Here is a 17,615-nt window from a genome sequence, read left to right as displayed (position 1 = left end):
TGAAAATACAGCGCGAGAATATCCAAACACATGGACTCCAGAGACTGAACTTATGTACAACTCATAACAACATTGAATATTATTCTAGGGGACATCGTGACAGCAGCATTGACAATGCAATTCCTAATTAATGTACCAAATGCAAGCAAGGACTGATACTTTATTAAAATACCTCCATCAAAGTAGTGCTATATTGGGGACTTTAAAAATAACCAATGATACAATGCATTCATTTCTCCAAAAATATCCCTCTAACCTCTTACTTACTCAGCTGCCTGAATTTAAGCCAGAGCTCCAACCGCCATAGGCGGGGCCCTGGGTGTCCCACTGAAATGGGCTATACGTCCTCCATCTATGTTAGTGGAAGTCATCTAAGGAAGACAAATATAAAGGCAACAAAATCAATGAGGCAGTTTCCTGCAAAGCTTTATGCATTAATCTCTATCACGGGGAGATATATACACACACCAGCATAAGGGAAGGAAGTCACTTGTTCTCTAATAAAAGAGAAAACCTTTAATAATAAGCAATTAATAAAGTTGTCATGATTAGTTATGCAACTATGAATCAACATGCGCAGTAAAAATGACCACTTTCTATAGATATAAAATATCTATGATTCAATCATAGTGAAAACAGTCATTAATATGGGTGGCTATGAATGATTCTTATCGCTACTTTGCTTCTCTTTCTTTCTTAATAAAGTGGGAACTCCTGAGCAAGAGTTACTGTTAACAATTTAGACACATATGTGCTAGATCAGCGAGCAAATTTATTAGCCATTATGCTTTTTGTTCTTATCTCCCCATATCCAAACTCATGTTTCTCAAACTCACAAGTCCCAAATCACCTAAATTTAGCAAAATTATTTTGAAAAGAAAGCTGGAGAAACATAATATCTGTGGGAGTAAATTTTGTTATTAACATGAATCCAAAGTACCATACAAATGTTAGGAAGAAGTTTCCAAATACAGAGGAGGAAAACAGGGGCCTTTTAAAGAAGACAGTTACATGGCATGGTATCTGGTGATATCCTTAACATACTGCTCTAAGAGTTAGTCATCTGAATAATCCCAGGACTACACGGATTTGAAGTATGTAGGGAGGCATGGATGCTGGCTATTGCCGGGAAGGGGCAGATGAAGAGGAGAAACTTTGAAGGAGTTGGGAAGATTAAGAAAATTGCCTATCAGTAAGACTGGAATTAGAACTCACTGTGAACTAATAAAGATAAAGACAATAACATGTATTGTGTACCTTCTTTATGCCAAACATTCTAAGAGTAGGATAAGGATGAGGTAAATGAGACACTACTCTCATTTAAGAGGGTACCAAAAAAAATTCATAATAAAGATAACTGGTTGGGGCGCCTGGGTGGCTCAGTGGGTTAAGCCGCTGCCTTAGGCTTAGGTCATGATCTCAGAGTCCTGGGATCGAGCCCCGCATTGGGCTCTCTGCTCAGCAGGGAGCCTGCTTCCTCCTCTCTCTCTGCCTGCCTCTCTGCCTGCCTCTCTGCCTGCTTGTGACCTCTCTGTCAAATAAATAAATAAAATCTTTAAAAAAAAAAAAGATAACTGGTGATTCAATACAAAATATTTAACATAGAAATTAAGGCCAAATATTCATGATTGTATGAATTTTATTGTTCCATAGAAATTACCATAAACTTAGTGGATTAAACCTCCATTTGTTATCTGTACAGCTTCTGTGAGTCAAAAGTCTACAATGGCATAGCTAGCATAGCTCCGGATCTTAAAAGGCTGAAACCAAGTTGTAGTCCATGGTTCTCTTCTAAGCTCGTTCCTGTTAATAGAATAGAGTTCTTCATGGTTGTAGGACTGAGGTCTACCTGTCATTGTTGCCTGTGCCTGTTGGTCACTTTTACTCTTTGTAGCTGCTCCCCAGTCCTTGCCTGGGATGGCAAGCTGAATCCTTCTTACATTTCAAGTCTCCCTTTCTTCTCCTTCATCTTTTGCCATCAGCCAGAAAAAGCTCTCTGCTTTCCAGGGTTTGTGTGATTGGATCAGGCCCGCCTAGATAATCTTCCTATCTTAGGATCAACTGTGACATAAAATAACAACATAACATAGCAAAACATAACCATGGGAATGATAGCACATCTGGTTTACAGGTTCCGGAGATAAGAGCAGGAAATCTTTGGGGAGATATGTTATATTCCATCTACTACAAAGAGGAACAAAATATCAAAATTTTAAAGATTAAATTTAAACTTGCACTTGCATGATGGACCCTGATTTACTTCTTTACCCAAACCCAAACATGTTTCTGATAAAACTGTTTTCACAGAAACAGCCAGCCAGTCTAGGAGTTCTAAATTGCCAATTTCATTTTTTATATTGAATTAAGATATTTATTGATCGGTGCCATCCCCCTTTAATTTTGCACAAGTGGGGAGTGCCTTAGTCCCCACTTAGTCAAAGAAGAGCTTAGCCCTTCGTGTTTCCCCTCCACCTTCTCATTCTCCACAACCTTGTTGTGTGGGCATGAACAGTCCCTATCACTAATGGGGACACTCAGAGAAGAAAAGTAATTTTCTCACATTCATATAGGTATTATAGGTATTAAGAAACAGAACTGGAAAACAAAACAAAACAAAACAAAACAAACAACAACAACAACAACAAACAGAGCTGGGATCCTAATTCAGATTCACCTGACTCCAGAAACCATGCTGTTGTCAAGTCACCATGGGGCTTACTAGGAAGGGTTGATGAGCAGAGGCTGTGTCAGAGACTCAGAATCATGGCCTCAGAAGGCTGTTTCTCAGCATTCCCACTCTATTAATTTAAATTATTAAATCTTTGTAAGCCTCAGGTTGAGATAATAAGGTCTATTCTTTATAGTTTTTGGAAGAAGTGAGTGACAGGACTATAAATTCTTTAAGGTCAAAAACATCTTTGATGTATATAACAAGCACACAATAAATGTATGAGTAAGTTAAAAAATGAGTGAGTTAAAATAACATAAAAACTCTGTGATCTCTAAAGTACCATACAAGTATGATAGGACTTCTGTAGAAATATTAGATGCTTCAGTTAGGGAAATACCCAATTTCTGAGATGTTTTATGAAGTTGTCTCCTATGATCAGTTTCCTTGTTATAATAGTTAGTAGAGACCAGAGGCCTAGATTGTAGGCCTTTAGACAAACACAGTGGTCTCAAGTTGGTCTTCTGTGCTCTCTAAATTGGTGACACAAAACTGAGTGATATGGTCACTAGAACCAGCTGTAAAAATTATAAACCAGGAAATCCCTCAATGACAAATTACCTTTTATTTAACAGAGTGCGGGTTCTGTTGCATGGTGACTTTTGTTGAGGAACCAACCACTGACTGCCCGGTTAGTTCAATCAAAGAAAGAAAGAGAGAGGAAGGAAAGATGGAGGGAGGCAGGGAGAGAAAGAGAGAGTGAGAGAGAGAGAGAGAGAGAAAGAGAAGGAAAAAAGGGAGAAAGGATGGAAGGGAAGGAGGAAAGAATGTAGGGGGAGGGAGGACTGGAGGAAGGAAGATTTTTTTTCTTGAATAACCCAGATAATTAGATAACATGGTTTTCTGAAATTCTTAAACCAACTCCATAATTTGGACTTTAAAATCAATTTCATTTATTGAACAAATTTCTCAAGAACATTTTTATATTGATGAAGTATGTCTTTTTCTTTTCCGAAAAAAAAAAAAAAAAAGGCAATCTAACCTAAATGAACATCAGCCAAAGCAGAGTGCAAAATATTGGAGAGGAATCAGGAGCTCCGAGCACATTTTATACTTGACTATCTTGGCTGGGGTAGGGCTCAGCAGTAGTGTGCTCCAGATGATAGATTGAAGCTATACTTGGCTCTTTATGGATCTGGCTGATATTTGGCTGTCCAGAAACCTTTTCTTCCTCTGAATAGCCTTTATATTTGGGAGAAAATGCAATGCTTATTTTTTAGAGCAAAATTATCTCAATGCAATTCATTTCTAAAACCCTTGTTATGCTCTCTTCTATTTATCTGTCATATTATCTAGCGCTATATATAGCTATATATATATTTAAAATATGAAACAAATTATATTTACCTCAAAATTTATTAATTATGCATTTAAAAATCCATGGACATGCAAATAATAGATTCAGGATGCTAAACATAGTAAAGAGGCTGTAACTTATATTTATGTATACATATATGTTTATAAATGCTATCTTTTTTCATTCTTTAATTTCATTCCTTCTCTCTTTCCTTACACATTGACAATGATGTGACATCATTTTTATAAGAATACCACATAGACTATACATTGTATTATTTCTAGGTGTGATGGCTTGAGATAACATTGTTTTTTTCTACTAACGTCCTTCTGCAACGTCTTTTTTTTTTTAACTTTATTATCCTTTCTCTTGATTACTTTTTTCTCTTATACTACATAACAATGAGTGTTTCTATTTTCGTAGTGATAGAACAGAGAGTTACACTATCAGAACCTGATCCAGATCCCATTTCAAAATGACAAAATAGCCAAATAGTTATCATGGCATGTTCCAGAATGAGAGAGTAAATTTAATAATCCTGATCCTTTGTTTAGCTCCAACATTAGTCCTCTATCATGTCTCTGTCTAAAACAACTCAGTGACTTCTCTGTGTCTTTAGGCTGAGGATAGATCCTTAGGGCCTTCAGAGCACACACTCAGGCCTGGTCCTGCTTCTGCCCAACCATGTCTATACCATCCTCCTGACTGCTCTCTGCCCTTTAGCTATGCTTGATTTTTCCCATTTCCACCTACATGGACTAAATATTCATATAGATTGACTTATTTAATTTAACACTTAAAATAACTTTATGAACCAGATAGAACATTATCCCTGTATATAAGTGAAGAAACCTGTAGGCACAGAGAGGCTTTAAAAAGTTGAGGATAAAGAGATAAGAAGCCACAGAACTAGGATCTTGACCATTTAAGCACTCCTAGAAATTTCTATAAAGAAAGTCTATTTTGTTGTTATCTAGTTACTTGTCAAAGCACCTTTGGAAAAACAAGAATAATTAACCACTTTTCATGCAGTTAATGTCAATGTATCAGTCTTCCAATTACGTCCTTTACAAACTTATTTATTCCTACTTAGATCTAGCTTGATGTGAATTTCTTATAAATAACTTCCAATAGTTTACAGACCAATCGGAATCCCTCAAACACCCATAATGAATTTGACATCTTTTCAACATGTGTATTCACAAATTATTCATTAGTTTTATAGTATTTTCAAGACTTGATGATATTGATTAGTCTGTACAGTAATTTTGAGCCATTATGACCATGATGATCAATGGCAAATGTTCATCTACAGGAAATCCAAATTAAAAGATTTCCTTCTAAAAGCCTATTTGCCCAAAGATAACTCTTTCAAATAGGCAGGAAAACATCAAGTAAGATTGGCTTTTCACTTTAATATTGTAATAGTAAATGACAATTCCTGAGATATGACAGGGAAGATAACTGTGATACTTCTGTAATAAAGTATCACTCCCTATTATCTCCTCCAATGACAATGATATTGAATGCTTATTAATGAATTCTTTACTATTCTCTGGTAGGGAGCATTTTTAGTGAAAGGTACTTGGACTTTGAAATTTATAAGCCTTGCTCTATTGATTACTAGCTGTGTGCCCCGGGGAAGTTAAACTTTCTTAACTCCAATTTCCTCATTTATAAAATGGGTGATTTTACTTGCCATGTAGGTTATGAGGATTAAATGAGATAAGAAGTAAAATGTATAGCATGACACTGACATATATTGGAGGTTATAGACCTAATACTGCCTTTTAATCTTAACCCCTCTCTGAAGAAGATTGTCCAGAATATCTTGATAATGGTCATTTCTTTCTAAAAAGTATTCTAGTCCATAGTATTGCTGCCAGTTATTCTAACCATACAGAATAAGAAGTGACAGCATGGCATTGAGATTTATGGGTGAAATGAACACTCTGATCACATGTTTTTTAAGGAACTAGATTTTCCTTAATTATAGATTTCAGGTTTTCTCAAAATAAATGAATAGTTCTTGTCCGATGCAAAATATAATTAGCCAACTTAGCTTTTGGTTTGATAAAGATGGCTGAAACAAAATACACAGAATGTTATAGAGACAAATATAAACTAGAATATCAGTGATGACTTGGAATATTTCGAGATGTATGTACAATAGATAACAGATGGTCAAGGTCAAAACACTTTGATTTAGGGATGGAATTTTGGTACTTACATGAATACGTGGCACTATTTGATACATACAAAAATATAAAAACAGGAGCAAGTTCAGAAAGAATTCTGTGTTTATAGAAAAATGTAAATCTGAAAGAAATGTTTTTAAAAATTATCAGAAGATGAGTTTAAAGGTTAATAATCTAGCCAAAATATGAGTACTCATTAAAACTTCAATTATCCCAGCCTGTACCCCAATACTTCATACCCTTTAAATGATCAGTAAGTAATGCATAGCAAACAAATGAAGAAATGACTACATTTACAAAAATGATATTCCAGTCTTGGTATATACATCTTGTCCCCTCTCACACAGGGGACAAGATTTTGTAATTTAAGATTCAACAAAAAGACACTGCATTAAGCTCTCACTTCTCAAGCAGTACATTTTACTACTGCACATTATTTAGGTACACAACAGAGCTGCTAAGGGAGACTGGAAGATTCAAATCGAAACCAGAATAATTTATTAAATAAAAATTCATGCTCTCTTTCAGTTAGTGGCATTGTAAGGTCCCACACACCCACTGTGAAAATCTGAGTTAGCATCTATTCTACTTCTCACAATTAGTCTCAAAAAAAAAAAAATCAAAACAAAAAAAAACCACCAAGAAGAGCTGCTGTTTGACTCTATAATATCAAAGTCACATCTTTTCTAATCTCCAGCTACCATCTAGATTCAGACCCACGCAGACAAGTCTTAATTCAACCCACCCTTCCCATTTCTTTTCCTTTCCTTTTTTTTTTTTTTTTTTTTTTTACAGTTATGTACTGGTCATCTCATTTTCTAGTTCAGCACTCCTTATCTGTTCCTTTCTGCTAGTATTTGTGTTCTTTGAACAGTGCGCCACCATTGTCAGAAGTCTTTTGAGAAGCCTCAGGGTGTCTGGGAGTGAGAAGGAAGAGAGATTGATGGTTTGCAACGGGACAGGAGTCTAGGCCTCTAACCTACTTCAGACAGAGAAACACTACTTTTATTCATTCCACAGATGAGGCTTCTATTTAAGATGCTATTTGATGAAAACTTAAAAACCTTGAAAACTACTGGTCTGTCTGTGGTCTCACTCCCATTCAAGCCCCAGTCATGTCCTTCTCCAATAAGTGATAATACAACTGTCCAGATTTGCATTCCACCATACTTTCTTGTTTCTCGTTTCAGCCATACTAGATCACTCATGGTTTTTGCCATGGGCTATGTGTTTACCTTCTGGTGTCATTAATATGCTCTTCCATTTTTGAATCTTCTTGTTGAGTCAGTCCCTAGTAACTTTCAAGTGTTGGTTCGAATACCACCTCCTTCTCATCCTCAAAACATTCCCCTCTCAATTCTTTGGAATCTTAATTGCTCTAATTGCTCTTTTTGGAACCTCTATAATAACTATTAACATACTTTGCTTGTGTACTTGAATTCATGTTTACTTATCCATGAGACTATAAGCTCTGATGTCAGAAACCTCAATAAATTCAAGTTTTCATATTACATGCTCATATTTAGTCCATTTAAGAAAAAACTTAAGTTTACTATACATTTCTTAGGTGAACTTTATTTAATTATTGAAAAAAGTCCTTACTCTGTTACACTATATGCTGAGCATTGTGCCATGTATTTTTTAAATGATATTTAAATGAGTATGTTTAGAATTGATCTTAACTAGTCAAAATTCTTAAGTATGCCAAAGAGGAATCTGTCCTCCTGGCTTGTTGTTTTGTTTCATTTTTAAAGATTTTATTTATTTATTTGTTTATTTATTTATCTATCTATTTAAAGAGAAAGAGCAAGAATGGAGGCAGGGAGAGAGAGAATCTCAAGTAGACTCATTTGAGGTGGAGATTGTGGTTGGGCTTGATCTCACATCCCTGATGTCATGACCCAAGCTGAAACCAAGAGTCGGTGGCTTAATGGATTCCACTGCCCAGATGCCCCACTCCTGGCTTTAAAGATGTGGACACTGAAGGACTAGGAAATTAAATTATAGTTTGTTTATGTTTTTGTTTTTCACTTCATACAATGGCTCTAGAGAATGAATATGATATCCCATTTTCTTTACTTAACCCACAAGGGAGCCCTTATTTCACCCTAACTTTGCTTTTTTTTTTTTTTTTTTTTTCAGTTTTCTTCAGAATGTTCCCAATAAGCCCCTCCTTAAACTTCCTCAAAAAGTTTTCTCCTTTTCCTCAGTACGTGAGCATCTTAGGTTTTGCAGTGATAGAGTCTATATGTGGATAAGCCATACATATTTAGTTCTTTTTAATCTTACCTCACATCAGCCCTTCGAGCCCCTCAATCATTTTTGTAGCTGTCTCTGAATTCTCTCCGGTATGATGACATCCTTCTGGTACGGAGGTTTTCATAAATGGACACACTTGTCTGACTCATGATGTGTTATCTCTGCATGTGCTGCCCAAACAGTTTTTATAAACCACTCTATCATCCTGGGCAATCTCATACTAATTTTCTGTAACTATCACTCCCAGGTCTCATTCAACATTACCATTTTCCAAGTACAGTAGCTCCATTTCCCTGATTATCTGTGAATTTTTCATCCAAGATGCATTACTTTACATTTTTCAAAGCCTAATCTTATTTTGATATTTCCTACTCAAAGCTGTAACCTCTCTATATTCATAAACATATTTTCCGTTATAGCTGCTACTTGCAAACCACCCAAATTTTGTGATATTTATAAATTTAATATATGATTCAGCGATCCTCTATAATTATTAGTCTTAAATCAAGTTATATTATCCAGACTCTTGCCATTTTTCTTTATCTCTCCCCAACAAGAAAATAAATACAAATCTTAGGTAGTCTCACCACTCAGTCTATTGTCCCGTGTTGGGTCTTTTGCTTATATGCTTTCATACAGATAAGCGACTGACATATCACACATTTCTTGGGTTATTAAGGTTAGTTTTCTAAGTCATATTTTCAAATAACATATTAAAATACACGTCCAGCTATGTATTGCCTCCTATATTGCATATGAATTATTTTTTATTGTTTTATTGGAGTTTGAAAGCTGTGATTCAGGAATATATTACATTTATGTTACTCTTTTGAATAAAATGGGAGAATTGGCCCTTACAGCCCTATTTATGAATAGAGAGAAATACTTCTTTTTAGGACTTATCCCTTTATTCATCTTAGTTGGACAAAAAAACCCTCAGAATTCCTTCCCTACTTCCTTCTAACGTGTTTCTACCCATAGATTTTGCTGAGGGAAGAGGCCCAGGTGATCCTGTAAGCACAAAATAGGTGACATGCTCTGGTTTAGACCTGCAGTAAATATCTGACACAAAAGTAGTCCATCTGGAGGCCTACAAGGTGGTCTGATGCAGGAGTTCTGTTCATATATGGATATAGTGATGTAACATAGAGTAATATTTTTATATATCTGCAAGGTTAATAGAAGTGTTGTTATTAAAATTTTATTAGTAGAGGAATTGAGATATGAAGCGTTTGAATGGCTTGCTTAATTTTACACAAATCAGCCAGGAGGAGATGTTTGCAGTCACCAGGAATCCAATATTGGTAACTGCAGGAAAGCTCAGAGTTAACCTGATATTGGATTTCTATTGACCGCAGAAGTCTCTCTCCTACACATGCCTTTTTAAGTCAAAGCTTGGGGCCACCCAGGACTACAGTTTGCTGGTAGCTGCAGGACTCACTCACATCACAGATTTTTTTTCTGGTTCCCGGAGGATTTCCATTACTATCCTGCAAGATCATGCCTCTATTCAAGAGGATGTTGTCTCTGTTCTATCTGGAGTTTTTAGATATTTTGTAGTGGGAAATTTTTAGGGCATCTAGTTTGCTATTTTACCAGGAGAAAAAGACCGCAGTAACTTCGTGCATCTGTCTGTATCCTTGACCTAGAATGTGTTTGAAAACGCCTTTGCTGGTATCCCTTCTGCCAAATGATGCCTGCAGGGAAAAGCTGGCAATAAATATACTTTTAAGGAAATTAACAAATGGATTGATCCATTGGACTCCTCAATTGGTTAAAATAATAGATCAATAATAATTTATTAAAATCTCTACCTGTTAAGCATTATAGTCTGATAGAGTTACCTTCTAAAGTCAGATGGAACTCAGAAATAGGTAGGGGCCCTCCCTTACGAGGATTTACATCAGAGGCTCTTGGGCCATCCTGGCTCATGGAATCCTTTGCCTATCTAAGGAATCAAGGAATTCTTTTCAAAGAAAAATGCACATACACATATAATGTGTGACCTATGCTTTCATTAAGTTCATAGTTCTTGGAAGATCCTCCATAGACCCCAGGTGCCTGTGGCACAGCCAAGACTCCCCCTACCCCCTAAAGAGTCTGAATAATTTGTAGGTACTGGTATTATGACCCCTAGACACATGACCACATCTTTGTTTTCCATAGTCACTTGAAATCACCCAGCTGTCATTATAACATTAGTCTCAGAGTCAAAGACAAAAATGTCAAATGGGCTCTGCCTGTGCTATACACCTAAAAGACGAGATGCCAGGTGGCTGGGGAAGGTACAGCTATCTCTTCTGAGCTGTTGGAGACCCTACCTCCCATTTCTTTTAGGGTGGGAGGAGGGGTGTTTCAATCTGGGTGGTCAAACTAGCAAATAATCACTAGAGTCCTCACAAACAAAAGCAGAAAAAGAAAGTTCTTGCCAAGTTGGAAAAAATTAACCACATTTCACCATTCCAACCCATTGCTACTATTTTTCAGTATTTCCTTCATTTTCCCCATAATTAAAGTTTTTCTTTATCATTACTTTATCTTCAATTTTATACTTTGTTTCTCTCATTTAGTATCCATGTTATACCATAAACAGCAAACTATAAACTCCATAATTGCATGGAGTTATGTTATATCTTTAACTATCTCTGTATCTATCTCACTATCAAAAAAATCTTCCATCTTTTCTTGGAACAAAATGCACCATAATATTAATAGCATTTCTGTCTGGGTAACACAGTTTTAATTGTTATATCTTTCTGTGCTCTCGGGCTCTTAGACTGTGTCCTAAGGTACCTTGTTTACAAAAAGAAATGCAGTGAAAGTATCAAAATAAATCATATCAGTTGCCTTATTTCCACATTTTCCTTCACATGGCATTTATAATAACAATTTTTAGTTGTAGTATAATTTCCAGTGAGTAATTGAGAGAAGTCCTACTAACTACTACCTTTTCTTTTACTATCATAACAATGCACCTTTTTTCTATTTTCAGACTACTTTTCCAAAAATAATTTCCATAAAGGAAGTTATTGGCTCAAAGATTGCAAATATTTTATTGCTCTCAATTGACTGCCAAGCTGTTTTCCAAAATCTTACAATTATTATCAATTGATAATGCCACCAATGAAGAATGAAAGGTAATAATTTCATGGCCTCCTTGTTTACATTTGTAATATAATTTGAATTTTCTGATAACATAATGTAAAAAAAAATGGCAATTGATTTTTGTTTTACTTTGCCTACCTACCCCCTGATTATCTGAGCAAGGTTTAACAAGTTCCATATTTATTTCTAAACTTTTGTATGACCTTGCATTTTCTATTTTTGTGTGGTTTCTGTCCTATGCATACTCTTTGGGTGTTGTTATACATACTTAATTACAACATATCATTGAGTACCTCGTTTACTTAACCATCAATTATGTTTACAAATAGAGAGTCACACATTATACTCAACTGCATTAAGCATGCATACTTATATTTTTGGATTTGTTCAAATCACTCTATTTTTTCTTAATATGGCTACACCTCCCCATTCCTCCTAAGCAGGAAAAACTAGGAAATACATGCACACATTCACACAGAATCAGAACAAAATGGTCAATGGGTGAATTGAATGATAAGATTTTTTTTAAGGAATAGGTTTTTTTTTTTTTAAACTAACAGCCCAGGTCACTGATTCTCTCAGAATATTTTTTTTTTTTTCCTGACTGTCAAATAATTTCTTTTTTGTTTGTTTGACTAAGAGCAAGTTTGTTTGCTTGATCATGAAGTATCAAGGGAGTCAATAGGGTTGGCTACCAGAGAATTTACAGCTTCAGATCAATCATCTGCATTAGTGGCAGAGAGAAAAAAACCAATGTCAGTGGGGATTTATGGTGAAGAGTTATGGTGGCAAAGGGATAGATGAGAAAGATGCTTGTGACCGTGGGGATTTAGTTCAGCCACAATGAAGAGGAGAAAAGGAAAGAAGTGTGCGTTGCTTGGCATAACCAGGGCAATGGATTAGGGAGAGAAAGGCGCAGTGAATCACAGTCTGACTGAATGCCTACTCTGCTGGAGGTGAGTACTGGAGTTCTTCATTTGCTCCAAACAAAATATTCTCATCATGTTTACTCCTAGGAGAGAGGAAAAGAGGGAAATGAAGAAAATGTAATGATAAGTTGGAAGAAGCAGAGAAATAATTTTGGAATAGTCTGGTCATGACAGAATATTAAATATGAAAAAGTGAAGACAACTTTTTGAATATTATAGGGATGAAAAGATGAGCTTAAAGTTTTGAGAAATAGTGAAATCTTAAATATATAAGTATACCTGTGAAGATATTAACGGAACACTGAGAAATGCAAGACTGGCAGAAAAGAGGGGGGTGAAAGCAAAGACTAGGGATTGATCTACACAGAGAAGGTAGTCAAAAATATCATAGAAAAACACCTCTTTAAGAGGATGGTTGAGAAAAAATTGCATCAGTCTCCCCAAGGACTACAGGAGGACATGTGAAAGTACTGTGAGAAAGATGAGGACTTATTAAGAAAAGACCTCTGTATTTAGGGAACAATATTTCTTGAAGGGCCCTTTTGTGGCATGTGCCCAATTAGTTATACATGTAGAAAGAAGAATAAGATGTATTTAGTAGGAAAATTTTAAAGTGTTGTCTGAGGAATAGTAGGGAGATAAAACAAAAGGAAGAAACCAGTTTCATCTAGGCCTATTCTAAAAATCTTTTCAAGAAGGTAAATCAAATTTCTTGATGATAAATATGTCATCTTTATTTGCCCTGAAAACCCAAAATGACAACAGCCAGAAAGCCACAATTCTTCTTCGTGCTGAGGTTTCATCAAATCATTTACTTTTTAATAAAAATTGGTATAATGTGTACTTCTATTATAAATATAATAATATATGTTTTTAAAATCTTGGAAATAACTGAAAACACAAAAAAGATTAAGAAATCCATCCATAGTCACATTTTCTGGGGAGGATCTCTTGAATGTCTTTCCACTGTTTTATTCATGCATGGTAGTTGGTTTTTGGTTTGACTCTTTTGGGGGGTATATTATTTTCTTATAGCTATAGTCATATGCAAAAATAATATGGTGTCTTCTTTTCACATCCACATGCTTTTTAAATTATTACATGACAGCACTTGAAAAAATTTCAAAATAGTTGAGAAGGTGGTTAAGATACAATTAATTTATTCTTTTAATATTCAACAGTTGGTTAGATAATGCTGTGATGGGTCATTCGATAAATTTTAAATTTATTACTTTTATAATAATCAGTATCATCCACTGCTGTGAGAATTGCTATTTTAGGGAAATCATCAGAAAGCACCTAACCTAAATACAAAGCTAGCACCTTTTTTTCAATTATCTAGTTGCTGCATAACAACAACCTTAAACTAAAACAAAACAAAATGAAAAGCTCCCAAATTTACAACTTGGATGGGGCTTGGCAGGAACAAAGGAGCAGTTCAAGTTGCCCATAAGATAAGTTATCTTCATTAGCATTTCTAAGCATCTACTGAGGCTCTGTGAGACTTGGTGCCTATTTTACTGGAAGATACCAGTGAAATGGTATAGCATTTTCCCCATGCAGTACACAGGGCATGTATTCAGGAAGGATTGGTTGCATTTATATATGCAGTGGGCTTGGGTGCCTTGAATGGAAGGCCACCAGGTGGAGAAAGCCTCAGTATCATCTTAAATCTTTCTGATCTCAACAAAGGATCTTACGGACCATACTTGATTTGATCTTTGACCAGGATCAATTCTTCATTAGAGAATCGTTTGCTGTCAGGAGTGATGGGAATGAGAAGTAGCTTTATTTTAGGACCCCACAAGTCCTGGAACATTTATATTTCCTCAGATTTTGCTTGTAAACCAATCAGTTCTTTTCTTAGTTCATCTCTTAGCTTTCTCTTTTGAGTCAAGGCAGTTAGAAGAAGCCAGGAGTGCCTTCAGTACTTTTCCTGGAAATCTCTTTAGCTAGACCATCAAGTTCCTTACATATATTCCTTATTTCCACAGTAACTCAGGCAACAGTTTTGTCAAACTCTCTGCTACTACATAAGAAGGGTCCTCTTTCTTCCAGTGCCCAAAATCATTTTCCTGACTCTTCTTTAAGCTCTCATTGATGGCCTCCTCTGGTCTCTTTAGACTTCCGCTAATGCTCTCTTTGAAGCCCTCTGAGTTTTCACTAACTGACTTTGAGACCCTTGAAGCTTACATGTGCTGCCTGATCCCAAAGGCAATGCCACACACTTTAGGCCCTTTGTCACAAGAGCACTTTCAGGTCCCCAACTGTGTTTCAGTTAGCTATTCTCGCGTAACACGCCACTTTAGATGGGACGGCTTTAAACAACCTCAATCATTTATTTTGCTCACATATTTGAAATTTTGAGCTTAGCAATTACAAAGTCAGTAGGTATAGCTTATCTCTGCTCCTTGTTGTGTCAGGGAGAGGGGCTGTGGATCAGCTGGGGGTTGGAGGATCCATTTTCAACTTGATAGATAGGTTAGTGCTGGAAGCTCAGCAAGGATGTGGACCAGGGGCTTGGTTCCTTTCTCCATGGGCCTCTCCATCTTTAACAACCTCCTTGGAAATCACATAGTGTCACTTCTGCTATTGTCACAAACCCATCAATTCAAGGAAAGGGAATCTAGACCCTGCCTGTCAAAGGGAGCTGTGTCAAAGTTATGCCGTAAGAAGAGCATGTAGGATGACAGACACAGTTGTGGCCTCTTTTGGAATAATGCAACCTGTCACATACCTATCAGTATTCTTGAGGAAAACGAAAAATTCACTACTGATAGTGTGAAGTGTTTTGGTTGGTGATATAACTGTGGCAATTTGTATTTGGCTGTTGCTCTTGCTTTAGAATGTGTGTATGTGTGTGACATATTTTATTTGTGCTTTTCTGAGGTGGAAGCTAGATAGAGGTGGAAAGGAATGTTTCTTTGTAAAATATAAACTAAAATAGACCGTGTCAGAACTGTGGCTTATTTGCTTGTTCCTATGGAAATGGGCATTTGGTGGGGAGAGTGGAGAGAGCTGTGTTTTCTTGTGGGCGGGGCAGGTGGAAAGTTGCTTCTGTGAGAAAAAGAGCAGAGCATAGATGGTAGAAGAATCTCATAACAGTCCGGTGATAACCAGAGTTGCTTAGGAGACCAACTAATTAAATATAGCTGAGACATGAATAAAAGAGCATTTCTTACCCTCCATACAAAATCTAGTGATTCTTGGGAGAGTTTGAAATCACGGAGAGTTTTGCTCAGACCTTTGACAAAGAACACAGGCACTCTCATGATTGCCATGTCAACAGTACCACCTGTGAGGCTTCTCTAGGTACTCGACTTAAAGGTTGGACACCTCAGCTGGGCACAGTTTTAGCAGAAAAAATGAACATAACGGATGCCCTTAGGGATGGCAGTTGACAGAACTTGTGTTTTAATACATGTTATATATACCTTCTTTGGGAGTTTAAGAAATAATTTCATGATAATTCTGACAGGATAATTTCAAAGGGAGGAATCGTTTTGACACCCAACAATTAAAACAAAGGGCTTTCAGTCAATTCAGTGCAGGGCATAGAGAGTAATGTGATGTCATTTTACTCTCACGGGCTAGAGTGACCCCGACATCAGTTTCTATAGCCACCATAAGGTTAGATGTGGTGCTTGCCTCCTTCCTGGAGAGTTATTACCTAGGAGCTGTTATCTGAATAGGTGTGGAAAGAGTACTTATGGTAAAGTGGTACACTGACCAAAGGCTATTTTATGTTTATTTTAATTTTTGGTGAAGACTGACATTTCAAAAGGGAGCTAAGGATGGTATGGCTGTGAAAAGAAAGTGGGGTATAAAGAAGCTTCCTACCTGTGAGCGTGTGTGTGTGTGTGTGTGTGTGTGTTTGTATTTTAATGTCTTATGCGCTCTAGTAGAAAGTTGGGGAATTCTGCTGGTCCAATGCCATTTTAATTGGGAAGCAGCATCTAAATTTTATAAAGAAAACAGAGAAGAGCATTTCAGTCATCTGTCTGAGAAGATGATTTTCTATGAATGATAATCTGGAAAAACCAAAGATACTTTTTAGACCAACATGAAATATCATGAAAAAATAATTATGGGAGTACTTTTGGGTGTGCTATGAACTCTGTTTTTCATTATTTATTTTTCTCTGCTTTCTGCGTTATTTAAAAGCCAGGATTTCAATAATTCCAGTATTCTCTCATATAAAGCCCTCTGTTCTATAAACAGTGGGACAAGTATCTTAGTATAAGAGATAACAAAACATCTGAAATGAGGGCACCCCAGGACAGAAGATGTTCGTTGTACAAAGCCTTTGAAGAAAGACATTGCTTCTCAGAAGGAGTTATAAATTTGCTGTGAACAAGACAAGACCAGCACGAGTTTTAAATCACTTCCTATATACAAGCTCTCAATAGGAATGCATGAAAGCAAAATAAAGAACACTTGAGAAAACTTAAACTAGCTACCCAAAAATTGTACTTTTTTTTAAGAGAAGGAGATAAAGAGAAGGGAGGGAGGGGCAGAGAGAGAGATTCTTAAACAGGCTCAACACTGACTCGAGGTTCAATCGCACAACCCTGAGATCATGACCCGAGCAAAAATCAAGAGTTGGACATTAAATTAACTGTACCACGTAGGCATCCCCCACAAAATTGTATTTTTAACAAAAGCATCATTAAGAAAGAACATACTGGGTGCCTGGGTGGCTCAGTGGGTTAAGCCGCTGCCTTCAGCTCAGGTCATGATCTCAGGGTCCTGGGATCGAGTCCCGCATCAGGCTCTCTGCTCAGCAGGGAGCCTGCTTCCCTTCCTCTCTCTCTGCCTTCCTCTCTGCCTACTTGTGATCTCTCTCTGTCAAATAAATAAATAAGATCTTTAAAAAAAAAAAAAAAAGAAAGAACATACTTCTTCACCTTTCCACTTCATCAGATGGCCAGGACTTGGACATTTTGAAATGGTAATGCTCTATCTAACTACTTATCTTCTCTACGTACTCTGACTCTGCTCCTCTTGTCCAAAAGCTCTTTCCTATTCATCTTTTAATATTCAGTGAAAGGGTTGACTCTACTTGGAAGCTAAGCCTGACTCTTCCTCACAGCCTCCCC

At 36.5% G+C, this 17,615-nt stretch overlaps 1 long non-coding RNA gene across 1 annotated transcript in view; it reads right to left on the bottom strand.

Moving 5' to 3' along the window:
* Positions 1 to 267: 267 nt before the first annotated feature.
* Positions 268 to 17,615, bottom strand: part of LOC125102952 (uncharacterized) — a 125,648-nt gene continuing 108,300 nt past the window's right edge. Inside the window, exon 4 of the long non-coding RNA XR_007128240.1 lies at positions 268 to 371. This is a non-coding gene — a long non-coding RNA (uncharacterized LOC125102952). The remainder of the gene's footprint in view (positions 372 to 17,615) is intronic.

Source organism: Lutra lutra, chromosome 6, assembly GCF_902655055.1.
Source record: "Lutra lutra chromosome 6, mLutLut1.2, whole genome shotgun sequence".
NCBI lineage: Eukaryota > Metazoa > Chordata > Mammalia > Carnivora > Mustelidae > Lutra > Lutra lutra.
Note: the sequence above shows the minus strand (reverse complement) of the source record. Positions and strands in the feature narration are given on the sequence as shown.